Source organism: Opisthocomus hoazin, chromosome 9 (assembly GCF_030867145.1).
Source record: "Opisthocomus hoazin isolate bOpiHoa1 chromosome 9, bOpiHoa1.hap1, whole genome shotgun sequence".
In the NCBI taxonomy this organism is placed as follows: domain Eukaryota; kingdom Metazoa; phylum Chordata; class Aves; order Opisthocomiformes; family Opisthocomidae; genus Opisthocomus; species Opisthocomus hoazin.
The window spans coordinates 34589463-34600531 of record NC_134422.1 but is presented as its reverse complement, the minus strand read 5'-3'; the positions used below and the strand labels follow the sequence as shown (position 1 = coordinate 34600531).

Here is an 11069-nt window from a genome sequence, read left to right as displayed (position 1 = left end):
AAAAGGTGCCTCAAAGCTGGTGATCTGTGCTCATCAGAACCAGCCACCATCACTTAATTCCTTCCAGTCCTTCCCCATCTTCTGATTTCACCTTTTTACTGCCATCAGTATTTATGTTCTCCCCTGTCCAAAGACTCATTGTTACTTGGTTTGCAGCTGGCTTTTGCTGATATCATGATTTCACTGGAGATCTTGCAATAATTAGCAGTTTGGATTTTCTTCTGAGGATGCTGAGACTCATGGTGGTTTTCTTCGGGTTTTGGTTTTCTTTTTCAGAAAATGAAGCTCTAGTTCAGTTACTGCAGAAAACTGAAAGTTGCAACTGGAAGTTGCATGAAGATTGAAAACTAGAAGGCAGATATTCAGAACATACAGAGTGTTTTTATAAACCCGTCAATTTTTGAGCCAGTTTCACAGTTTCCAAGCCTAGCTTGGAAGTTTGGAATGTTTTGGGGTAGACAGTACTACACAAACAATATCCATTTCAAACACACATGCATCCACAAGCCTCTTATTGGCACTTGTGGAATTATCAGTAAAATTGAGGTTTTACATCTGAAAATTAAGGTTTATATGAAAAACGTAGCAGTGTTCACCCATTGAGGAAAAGCATGAAATCCAAAGGAGCTCTGAGGATGGGACACAGCTGCAGCAGGCATGCGAGGAATCCACTCACACAGCAGCTCCCTGCAATGTACCATAGAGGACGGAACGGAGTGGAGACTCCGTGGCCCTGCTCCGTGATGATAAAGTGGGAAGAAATGGTTCTCTAGAACTGATAAGCAGCTCATCTGGTCCCCTGAGCCAACAGGTTTTCGAAACCTTGCCAAAGTGCTATCCTCTCGTGAACTTTGCTCATTTTAATATCATTTTAATACCAAAACACACCTCCATCCCAAAGGCTACCCGCCTCCAAGGTGCGACCACCCCTCTTCGAGTCTGCGCTTTCGATTTTTCGTAAACTATACCTTTAAATGTGAAGCGAGAGAATTTTACACCAATCATGATAAAAGGTATGTATGACTACAGTCACTCAAACTCCACCTTAAAGATAGAAAGGATATAAAAATAGCCAGAGAAATGGGGGATTTTCGGAGAAGAAGATAACACCGTAGATTTTCGGAGAAGATCTTCGGAGGAAAAGAAGATAACACCGTGAGCAAGTCAAGGGAAACTCCACCTCAGACTGCCTCCAACAACCGGGATTGGCTGACGGGCTGAGCCTTGCTTCTCCCCGCCTTGGGACGCCTTGGGTGAGACTTAAACTAAGCGCTTTTCCCGGGAATAGTTACTCCCTAATGTTTATAGCCAGGCTGTATTATTATTTATAAACTTTTCACGCGTTTTATATTTGCACGTGCTTTCTTGCAGACAGTCACTATCACCGGCAATTCAAAAAACCTCTATACCTGTTGCACAAATAAAACTGCACTGTTCAAGTAGCCAGTTGTCACAGTTTCTCACTGAACGCGACCAAATGCAGCCGTGCTAGTTCATGAGCACGACTGGACTGAAGGTGCAGACTGCTGTTAGTGTATCCAGGATCGTGGTAGTTTAATATATGTATTAAACGCGACTGGACTGGTAGTGGCAAATTGGACATCACTCAGAATTCAAACATAGCCGCACCTAGCCTCTCACTTCGGTGAAGAGCGTTAGAAAGCAAGAGGGTTTATTTTCTGCCAAATTAACGCGACAGCACTGTGAAAACATTGCTATTTCTCCTACAAATAATACCATGTGATATTATTCGTACTAGCTTGATGTCCCAGTTGGAGCTGTGTCATGCAATGCGCCAGTTTTGTTTTCATCTTGCTACTCATTCCTTTAACGTCCATGTGGTAGCTGAAATACTGCAGCCTGCTGACCTTACTTTACTGTTTTCCTCTGATTTTCAGTTGTGCTGAGATTAGCACTTACTTGTTTTTGCAATCCTTGCCTTTCCCCCTTGTTCTCTTCTGTATGACATGATCAAAAATTGTTTGCACAGGATTTTTATGAACTTCTGCACTCACTAACTTGTCTTTTGAAATATCCCCCATCAATTTTCCACTTTGACATCTCCTGCAGCCTGCCATTCCTTAGCACTAATTTCTCTCACTTCCCCTGCTTTTCCAGGAAGAAATTCTGATTAAGCAATAAATGCTGGGCCATCCATCATTTTATGCCAGTCAGAAGTTACATGGTGCTTCTCAGCCTCTAAGACACAGATCATTCTTAATCATCTGTAGTAAGCCATGGGTAAAAAAGATGAAGACCTGATTTCCATTTGCCATCCCCTTGTGATCCTGTCTGACACTACGGAGGCACGGCAAAGCCATTGTAAGCACCATGTAACAGTGCAGCACAGCTGATTAGAAACCTGCAAAGCTCAGACAGTTTCATGAAAATCCTGTCAGTCAGCTTTCATTTGATTTCTGGTTATATTTTCATTTATTTACAGTATTGCCCATTATGTGTAGAGTGTTTGCTAAACACTGAAGAATAATGGTCCTGTCCCACGTAGCTGACAGCAGAAGGGCTGACAAAAGGAAGGAATGCAGTAAAAGTGGTAATTTATGTATGAGTCATGTTTCCCAGCCAGCTGTGCTGATAAAAAATGGCTGGTTTTACAGGAAGACTGGAAAACAACAACAACAAAATTACCTCTGTGAAAAAAAAAACCAAAATATTTGGACCAGCACTTTGATTAAAGATGACTTATTGCTGACAGCACAGGGAAGGGAGTCCTGGAGAGGCATTTAGATTTGTCAGATGCAGGCCTATGTAGGGGAAGATATTTCTAGCATAGACACCTGCACCTAAGACAATATGGAAACAGCAGCAGAAGATCTTGCCTATGGCACAGAAAAAGCTGATAAGGACGCAGGAAAACAGAAGGTGTGAAGAGTGAGAGATGAGAATTGATAAGGCAGGGGTGGAGTTGTGAGCCGAGGGCAGTTGTTGAGGCAGGGGAGGAAGTCATCTGAGGTAGTTTTTCAGCAGATTGCCAAGTAGTCCCATATCCACCTAATGCAGAGAATTCTGCAGGAAGGTTTGCGTTTTCATCCAGCCAGCGTGACTTGGGGACTGACTTTGCTCCACTTAGAGGCAATGACAGACTCCTATTGATTCATAGGAGCCTTAGAAATCAAAGAAAACTTGCTGTCATAACTGGCTAATTCAATAAAAGCATTGATTTCTCTGGCTGGACAATTAAAGAGCATGAATGCAGCATAGCTGATTTCTGTCTCTGAATTAATGTAACAAATGATCATTGATTCAAGTGAGAGGAAACTGTACCCCAAAGGAAAAGACCGCCCATATTAAAAAATCACCCAGCCTATTGAGTTGGTCTTTAATGTGCCACAGATAGAGCTAGTTGCCATTCACTGGGAACCCTTTGCCTGCATTTCCCTACATAACCTGTCGCTCAGTTGTAGAGCACCCTTGGGTTCTGCATCAACAGCTGTGGAACCGTCTGGGGTTTGTCTGAAACAGTGACTTTATCAGCCAGCATTCCTGTGGAGGGTTTGAGAGTAACTTTTTTGGACAGAGACTCCTGCAGAGAAAAAGGCAGCTTAGAGCAATGCTCGTCTGTGCTTGGCACGGGTGAGCTGTCTGTGCCTGATGTTTATTGTAAAACAGAAACAGTCTTTATGTTCATACTTATCTTCCTTTAATTCTCCAGCAACTCATAAAGGGTTTCCCTCAGTCACAGCATAGTGGCACCAAACGGTAGGTTGTTTCCGCCACTTCAAAAAATGGGATGAAGAAGAATCTCTGAATCTTTTCTATTTTTCCTTCTTTTGCAGTTCCTGGTTTCTCATGGACATAGAAATCAAGTACCGTATCTACATCTCCACTGCAGCTAATGGGAGAAGGCACCTGGACACATTTGTTGCAGGGAAAATCTGAAGTTGACATATCTCTCCTCTTTGCAGTATGCATCTGTGTTGGTTAGCAGGACTTGGAATTTAGTTGACTGGGTTCTTCTCACCTGGCAGAGCAGCTGAGGTAAAGGCAGACATACAGGGACAGGGAATATCCCAGAAAGGGGATGCAGGAGCCCCTGGGGTTCAAAACTGGTAGTGGGAGCACCTCATAGCATCATTCCAGATGAATGGCACTAGTTTTTCCCTGGGCTCAAGACGGCTCTCTCTTCCCCCGCAGTAGGGAAGATGCTTTGAGCCCAACATCAAAGCCATAAAAAAAGGAACTTCTCAGAGCACTCACAGTAGCTGAGAATGAGCCCAGATATTTTCAGGGCTGCTGGGTAGTTGCAAAGTTTGGTTATAGCTTCATGCTTTGCTACACTGACTCAGGAGTCGGTGTCTGATGCAGTATGATGACACTTCTTTCACAGGCAACTGGTTTGCAACTGTCCATTTGTAAACCTCTTTGTCTGTGGAGATCAGCTTTAATGGTGTTGAGGTGTATGGTTAAAACTTGAACTACCTGACTGTACCACAGAAGCCCTGGCAGATCAGACTGCAGGGGTCCCAGCTGCTGACAAGACCAGCCACCAAGGGTGACTAGCCTTGCAGTAGGGAACACATCCCAGTGTCCCTGGCTCCTAATTTGCAGGCTGGCTGGTGTATATGGGCTGCCAGCGGAGGTGGGAGCTGTGGGTATGCTGCAGCACTGGCACAGAGGCACGGTTGATTCTGCTGTTCCCTGCTAGGGATGAAAACCTGGAGTGCAGGACAGGCAGTGACATTTTAATGGCTACGGTTGTTTGCGTCAGTGTACAAGAGTCAGGGCACTGACCTGGGGAATGTTACGTTTTGACCTTGATCCATGGGCTTTGACGTAGAGCAGACCCACCTCGATAACGGATGGGACTTCCCAACACACGCTGACCTGCCAGAGGTAACTATCTCCTATCGTCACCGTGCAACAGTCAACCACTGCTTCTGTGTTTGATGTCTCTTTTTTTTCTTTTTTTTCTTTTCTGATAGCCTGCACCTGTGATAGAGATGTTCTGAGAGCCCCAGAAGACACAATGCTCCTTCTTCTCTTCATCCCAGGAACAGGACTTAAGAGATGTGATGAGAGTTGTGGAGCATTAATGGAGCAGGATGCTCAGTGCTAGAGGGGAGGAGGGATATTTTGATCAGCCACCAGGATAAAAACTAAGCTGCTTTGCAACATAGCCTGATACAACGTGGCCGTTTAGAAAAATGTGCCTATTAAAAGGTCAGGTGTGGTCTTGCATTCTGGACTGACGCTTGCACAAGCTGGTAAATGATACAGAATGAGTACCTCACGAGGTTAATTTTGTCTATTTGGGATCACCACGAACAGCCCATTAGAAAATAACAGTTTTCTCAGAGGATGCCAAATTTCTGGTTGTTATTATTTCTGCAAATAATACTGAATCTGTAACTTGATTGAGAGCAGCTTATTGCAATATTCAGTGGTCAGATTCGGAGTGTTAACTGGAAAGATAGCTACTTAGTGTGCTTCTCTTCACTGAGCAGGGGAGCGAAACTCTTAGAAACAAATTTCTCATGTGCAACAGGCAGAGGGACAACCACAAGTTCAGTTTTGCTACCCCAAACCATTCAACAATTGTGACATCTTTGCATTATGTGGTCTTTCTGATGTCCATATCTTTTTAGAGTTTATGTTTTTCAGCATTTCTTGCAGTTGTGAGGGCTGAAAATGGATTTTTTGCTTTAAGGAAAGACAGTACTCTCATTTATACCCCAGATCCCAGAACCAGAAACGTTAGGGAAAAATTAAATACCTGAGAGCACCAAACTGCAAATGTTCTTTCAGAATAAAACACAGGATTTGCTCGCAGTAAACTGTCAGTGCTCCTGCTGGAAGTGTAGAGTGCTTGCAGAAAACCTCTGTGAAAAGCACCAGACAGACTTGTTTAAAAATTCAGGTACACATTTACAGGCTGAGAACTTTTTTTTTACTTTAGTTGTAACATAGCCCCACTCTTGTAACTGCTGAGGCTGTCACAGAAGCTTTTTGTTTCCTAGCAAAAAGTACCAGAGGCAACAGTGGTACGTTCAAGCAAGCTTTGATGCAGAATTTCAAAAGCATGATTTCTATTCCCTCTCCAAAGCCTGGCCCCCAGAGACCTTCCTTGACCTCTTCCAGGTATGAAACAGTCTCACATGGACTGTGGTGCTTTTCTTCATAAGATTCTTCCATGTCCTCCCCACATGCATCTTTCCAAGCAGACAGCTGAAATGTTACCAGCAACGCTTTGTTCTGTGGATGGATTTTGATTATTAATAAGATGGTCAGGAAGAATGGGACAATTTCATGTCTTGTCAAAGCAGCACAAGTAGGATGCTGCTTTTATGAGACTTGCCACTGCTCCTCCCTCCTCTAGATCATCTCTTTCATGTGCCTGAGCAGGGCTGGGCTGCTTCATGGAGAGCTGTAACAGCATGGGAAACAGCCCAGGAAGTAGTTTATGAACAGCAAAGAGAAAACAAAAAAAGCTGATTGCAGTTTGAAGTTGAATTTCCACTACCTTCCAAGCGGGCATTCCAGTATGAGTACATTAAATTCACATATTACTCAACAGCCAGGGCTGTTTAGCAATAAGGACCTCTGGCACTGAAAGAGACTCGAACTAAATCTTTCCAGCCAGCAATAAAACGCAAGGAGTGTCATGCTGAAGATCACTGGGTCACATAGCTTGTTAAGGCTAGAGGCTGGAGGCTTATTTGTGCAGTCGCTGCAAGTGATGCTGTCCTGTGACACGCTCACTGTCATGGATAACTGCCTTGGAGAATAAAAAAGGAAAAATTAAATGTAGTCCTACAAATGCAGTTCTGTAGCCACAGTAAATTAAATTGTGCATGCACACACATATACACAGAGAGAGCATGAGGGCTTTTTGAAACTTCATCCGTGCTGCATTTGGAATTGGTTTTATAGCTGTTGATTGTTGTCTGTGGAAAAAAAGAACTGCAAATGATGCTTGTTGTGCATCCCAGAAAGTAAGAAAAAAAAGGCACAAAGCTAACGCATGCTACAGTCTTGTATGGGAGTCCCCAGCTTCCAGTCTGTGGCAAAGGAAGAAGGCAGTGCGAGGTTTTCACATTTTCTCTTACAAAAACAAGGTGCCTGACTCCCCAGCTTTCATGAGATTTGAATAACGAAATAGTTCTAACATGTTTATGTTAAGGTTTGACTTCTGTGGTGCTTTGCATTGCATCCACAGCATGCAAAATGCCTTCCTGCTGTCAAGGAGAGGCCTCTGGCTCCCACAATCTGGAGCCCCAGTCCTGAAAGGATGCCATCACACGCATTTCTTCCGCTGTTTGGGTAGCTGTTCCACATTAAAGTTGTCTGTGGAGTTAAGCATGTGTATAAATGATTGTAGAATTGGGGCTTTGAGATACTTAAGGGCTATGAATTTTAAAATGGTTTCTTCTGGGGATTTTACAGGCACTTGTGCCTGCCTTGCTTATACTCCAGCTGTGGAAAATTGTCCATAGTTATCTGATACACCATGTGTCTCACAATGGCTGGATTGACATTGTTCCTGCTCAGCTCAGAGCATGTGTGTTATCGATTATGGCTGAACTACCCACACCATGGTGGGACTCCCAGCTTGGGACTCTCTTCAGCAGCCAGGAGGAGGGTGATAGCCGAGTGACTTAGTGCTCCTAATCTGGCTGCACGCGTGGAAATGGTCCATGAAGCCTTCTGCCATGAGAAAGCACCTGAACGTACTGTTAGCAAGCTACCTTACTACCAACTGAAGGAAGAGGCCCCCAAGTTACCTAATTTTCAGGGGACCGAACATACTTAACTTTGAGCATTGCAGCCGTGGCTATGCGTGCCTCTAAAAATCAAGGGAATCATAGGGACTCTTCAATGTTCAAGAAAACGTGCTGCTGAAACTACCTATGCTCTTACCCCAGAGTGTGTGTGTGGGGGGGGAATTATTCCACCTTCTCACATGCATGAGAGTTTTTTGTCAAAATCTATATTTCCCTTCCCAAAAACATTATTTAACCAATGCTTGATAAGGATTTTTTTAAAATTAAGATTTTCCTCAACTTTTCCATGAAATATAAGATACTTCACTGTCAAAAACCATTCATTTGGACCACTTGTAAGACGTTTCATCAAAGTGGCATTAATATATGGGACTGAACAAGTCTCTGTAAATACCAGTGGTGTAGGAACGCAGTGTTTTACATTCGTGGAGGCCCAAGGCTCTTGCCTGTCTCAAAATGATGCATTCTTCGGCAACCTTTGTGCCCAAAGCAGTGTGAAAATTGTCAGGCAGCTCAGAATTGCTTGCAACATTTATTGCTATCCTAGCCCTTTTCCAAATGAATCTGTGCCTAACTTGCTTCATGTAAATGCAGGAGACAAAATGTTGGTTCTGCAATAGCTTGAGTAGTCATGCAAGCCAGTGTCTAGGTATCATAGACTCCTCAATATTGCTGTTCTTGTGCTGAGAGGAGAAATTTTTCCTATGGGAGACAGCTAATCTAGTGGTTGATGATTTCTGCTATTACATGTTATGTTATTTGCACTCTCTAGGTTTCTTCATACAAGTTAAACAGCCTGCACTGGTGAGAAGGTTAATGCCTTGCTGTGTCATCTGACTGACACTGGATATTATCTCCACATTTATCCTCTGGTTTAACTTCTAGGAAGAAGTTATATCCCAGCTAAATATCACAATCCCATTTCCTATCGGAAGTCCTTACTGCTTTCTTTGAATTATCAGAATGGCACAAACTGAGGCTTGTTCACCCATTCCTACTGAGATACTTGTATATATGTATGTATATCATTGTCTTTTAACTAGTTTTGGAAAAGAAGGCATCGGCTAGCTCCTTTCAAGCGGTTACACAGATTAGTGTCTACGGAGAGTGCACACATTCATGGTATTTTTTCCTCGAGCAGACATCTCGTGCTACTTCTGTTTTCTTGGAGGCAATGAATGCTGCTCCCAGTGCATCACCAAATGTCTCATTATGAAGTCATTAGAGAATGGTTTTTAGAAGTGTTTTGACTGTAAGGAACCCCAATCGTTATTGTTACTACTACCTTCTGGCAATGGAGAGGAAGACACTGATGAATCCTCCTTTGATGTCTGTTAAAACAAGCTGAAGAAAAAGGGCAGACCTTTGGACTCTAAATAATGATACTATCCATAAATAATAAAGCTCTTCGGGGCCTTTGTAGACAGACTGTAATTTCCTGCTGAAAGGTATTCATCTTCATGAACAGTCCCAGTGTCTGTCCTGTGCTCCTGTGCTGCTTTCTTACCACTGGTCCAGCTGTGTTTCATGGCTATAAATTTCTTACAGAACATATTTCTTATTGTGGTAGTTGTAGTGGCATCCAAAAGGACACACATCTTGGGTTTTTTTGATAATTTAAAAGTTTTTCCAGACAGAAATTTTGTTTGGGCAAGAAAAAATCCCAAGAAGCAACAAACAAGGTCATTTGTTTGAGATTTCCAGACTACAGAGGTGACTACAACTCTGGCCCAGTTCTGCAACTTGGAAGCTGCAAAACTGAGCAAGTCATTTGGGATGTCTTGGATTTTGGACCAAGGCGCCCAGAATTTAGTCACCAAACAACCTGGCTAACAGTCAGGGGGATCTGCCAGGCCTGCTGGACATCCAGAGGTCCTGGACTGATGGCTCTAGACAACTTGCTTTTTAGCTTTGCAGTGCATATACAGTAGGACCAGTACAACCAGGACCTATCTGACCTGCTGAGCAGGTTCTGCATGGTGGATTGCTGTATGCCCACCAAGCATGGCCTATTTTGGATGTGATCGACTATCTGTGGCTATCCAGAAGATGCTGGACTTGCTGTGTGCTTAGTGCAAGTCTGTTCAACAGTACTTGAGTTTAACTTCTCCTCTTTCTCTGTTCCATACCCAAGAAAACTCATGTGATGGAAGCAAAGTCACAGTATCAACTCTAGACTTTACCTTGTTGTCATTTCTCTTTCAAAAATAAAACTGCAGCGTGGTGTTAGATAAGTCCAGTGGTGAAAAATCTCTGAGGTATAAATCTAGAGTAGGTTCTTGCCCATTTGGTTATCCAGGGATGGGCATATCATAGCTAAAGAGCTCTGTGTGTATCAAGGGCACCTCCCAAGATAAGGGAACATCATGCAACCACTAGTGAGGGCGTACCAGTGGCAGACAGGTGGGTAATTGCAAACTCTAGCTCTGCAGTTGAGGCCCAGGTACACGGCAGCACTTCTTACAGAGACTCCCAGGGAGCCACTCTCTTCCCCAGCACGTGTACCACATCTGCTTCCCCGGCTCTTCAAGGTACACGCTGCGTGCCTTGTGCTCAGGCACATACAGATTTTGAAATACGGGCCATAAACTTAGAGCATGCCTTGTAATAAGCCCTGCTTATATACACTGTGCTGCCTTCAGCTGAGGAAATGGGATCAGAAGCCCAGACTGTTTTCCTCAGGAGGGGTGCTGGTGTGATAATTGATAGGGAAAGGAGGGGTGAGCACTCTCTCTCAGGCTGGTTAACTGAGCCTCAGGTTGAACCACCCTCCCTCTCACATTCAGTGAAGATTGCCCATCTCCATTGTATGAGTCAGAGAATCAAACCCTCTTTCGGGACATCTATCAATCACCTGAAGAGGAAAAAGGGTTCTTTAACCTTTCCTTTGCTATAAATTAAGGAGCTTTCAAAAACAGTCTGTAGGTGAGCAAGCCCTTCTCTGCTTCTGTCTGTGCCCCTCCATCACTGCAGTGCTTGTATGAGACTATTACAACACATAGTTTTCTTCTACGGCAAGAAAGTTCCCAGCTATAGGAGGCTGACAGGCCTTGTGTAACTTGTCATTACTCATCAGCACTCCCCACACTCGTTTAGATCTCAAGGTGTGGCTTTAATTAGCTGATTTTGTAAGAACACCCACGTGACTTGGTGATGGATAGACACCCTAGAAACCTATTAAATAGGAGTGTAGTAACTCTATGTCTTTAGAGTACTATTTCAGATTGTTGTTTGCTCCTAGAAATTGAGTCTGTTTGTCCATCCTTTCCTGTAACTTCTAAACTTGTTTGTTAATTTCAACCAGGTTATGCTGGTGGATAAATCACACAG

General features: G+C 43.5%; 1 long non-coding RNA gene across 1 annotated transcript; it reads left to right on the top strand.

Annotated features, from left to right (window-relative positions):
- The first annotated feature begins 291 nt into the window (after positions 1–291).
- On the top strand, positions 292–9279 carry LOC142362403 (uncharacterized). The gene is made up of 3 exons (XR_012765038.1): positions 292–1253; positions 3795–4851; positions 4941–9279. It is a non-coding gene; the product is annotated as an uncharacterized LOC142362403 (long non-coding RNA).
- Positions 9280–11069: the final 1790 nt, after the last annotated feature.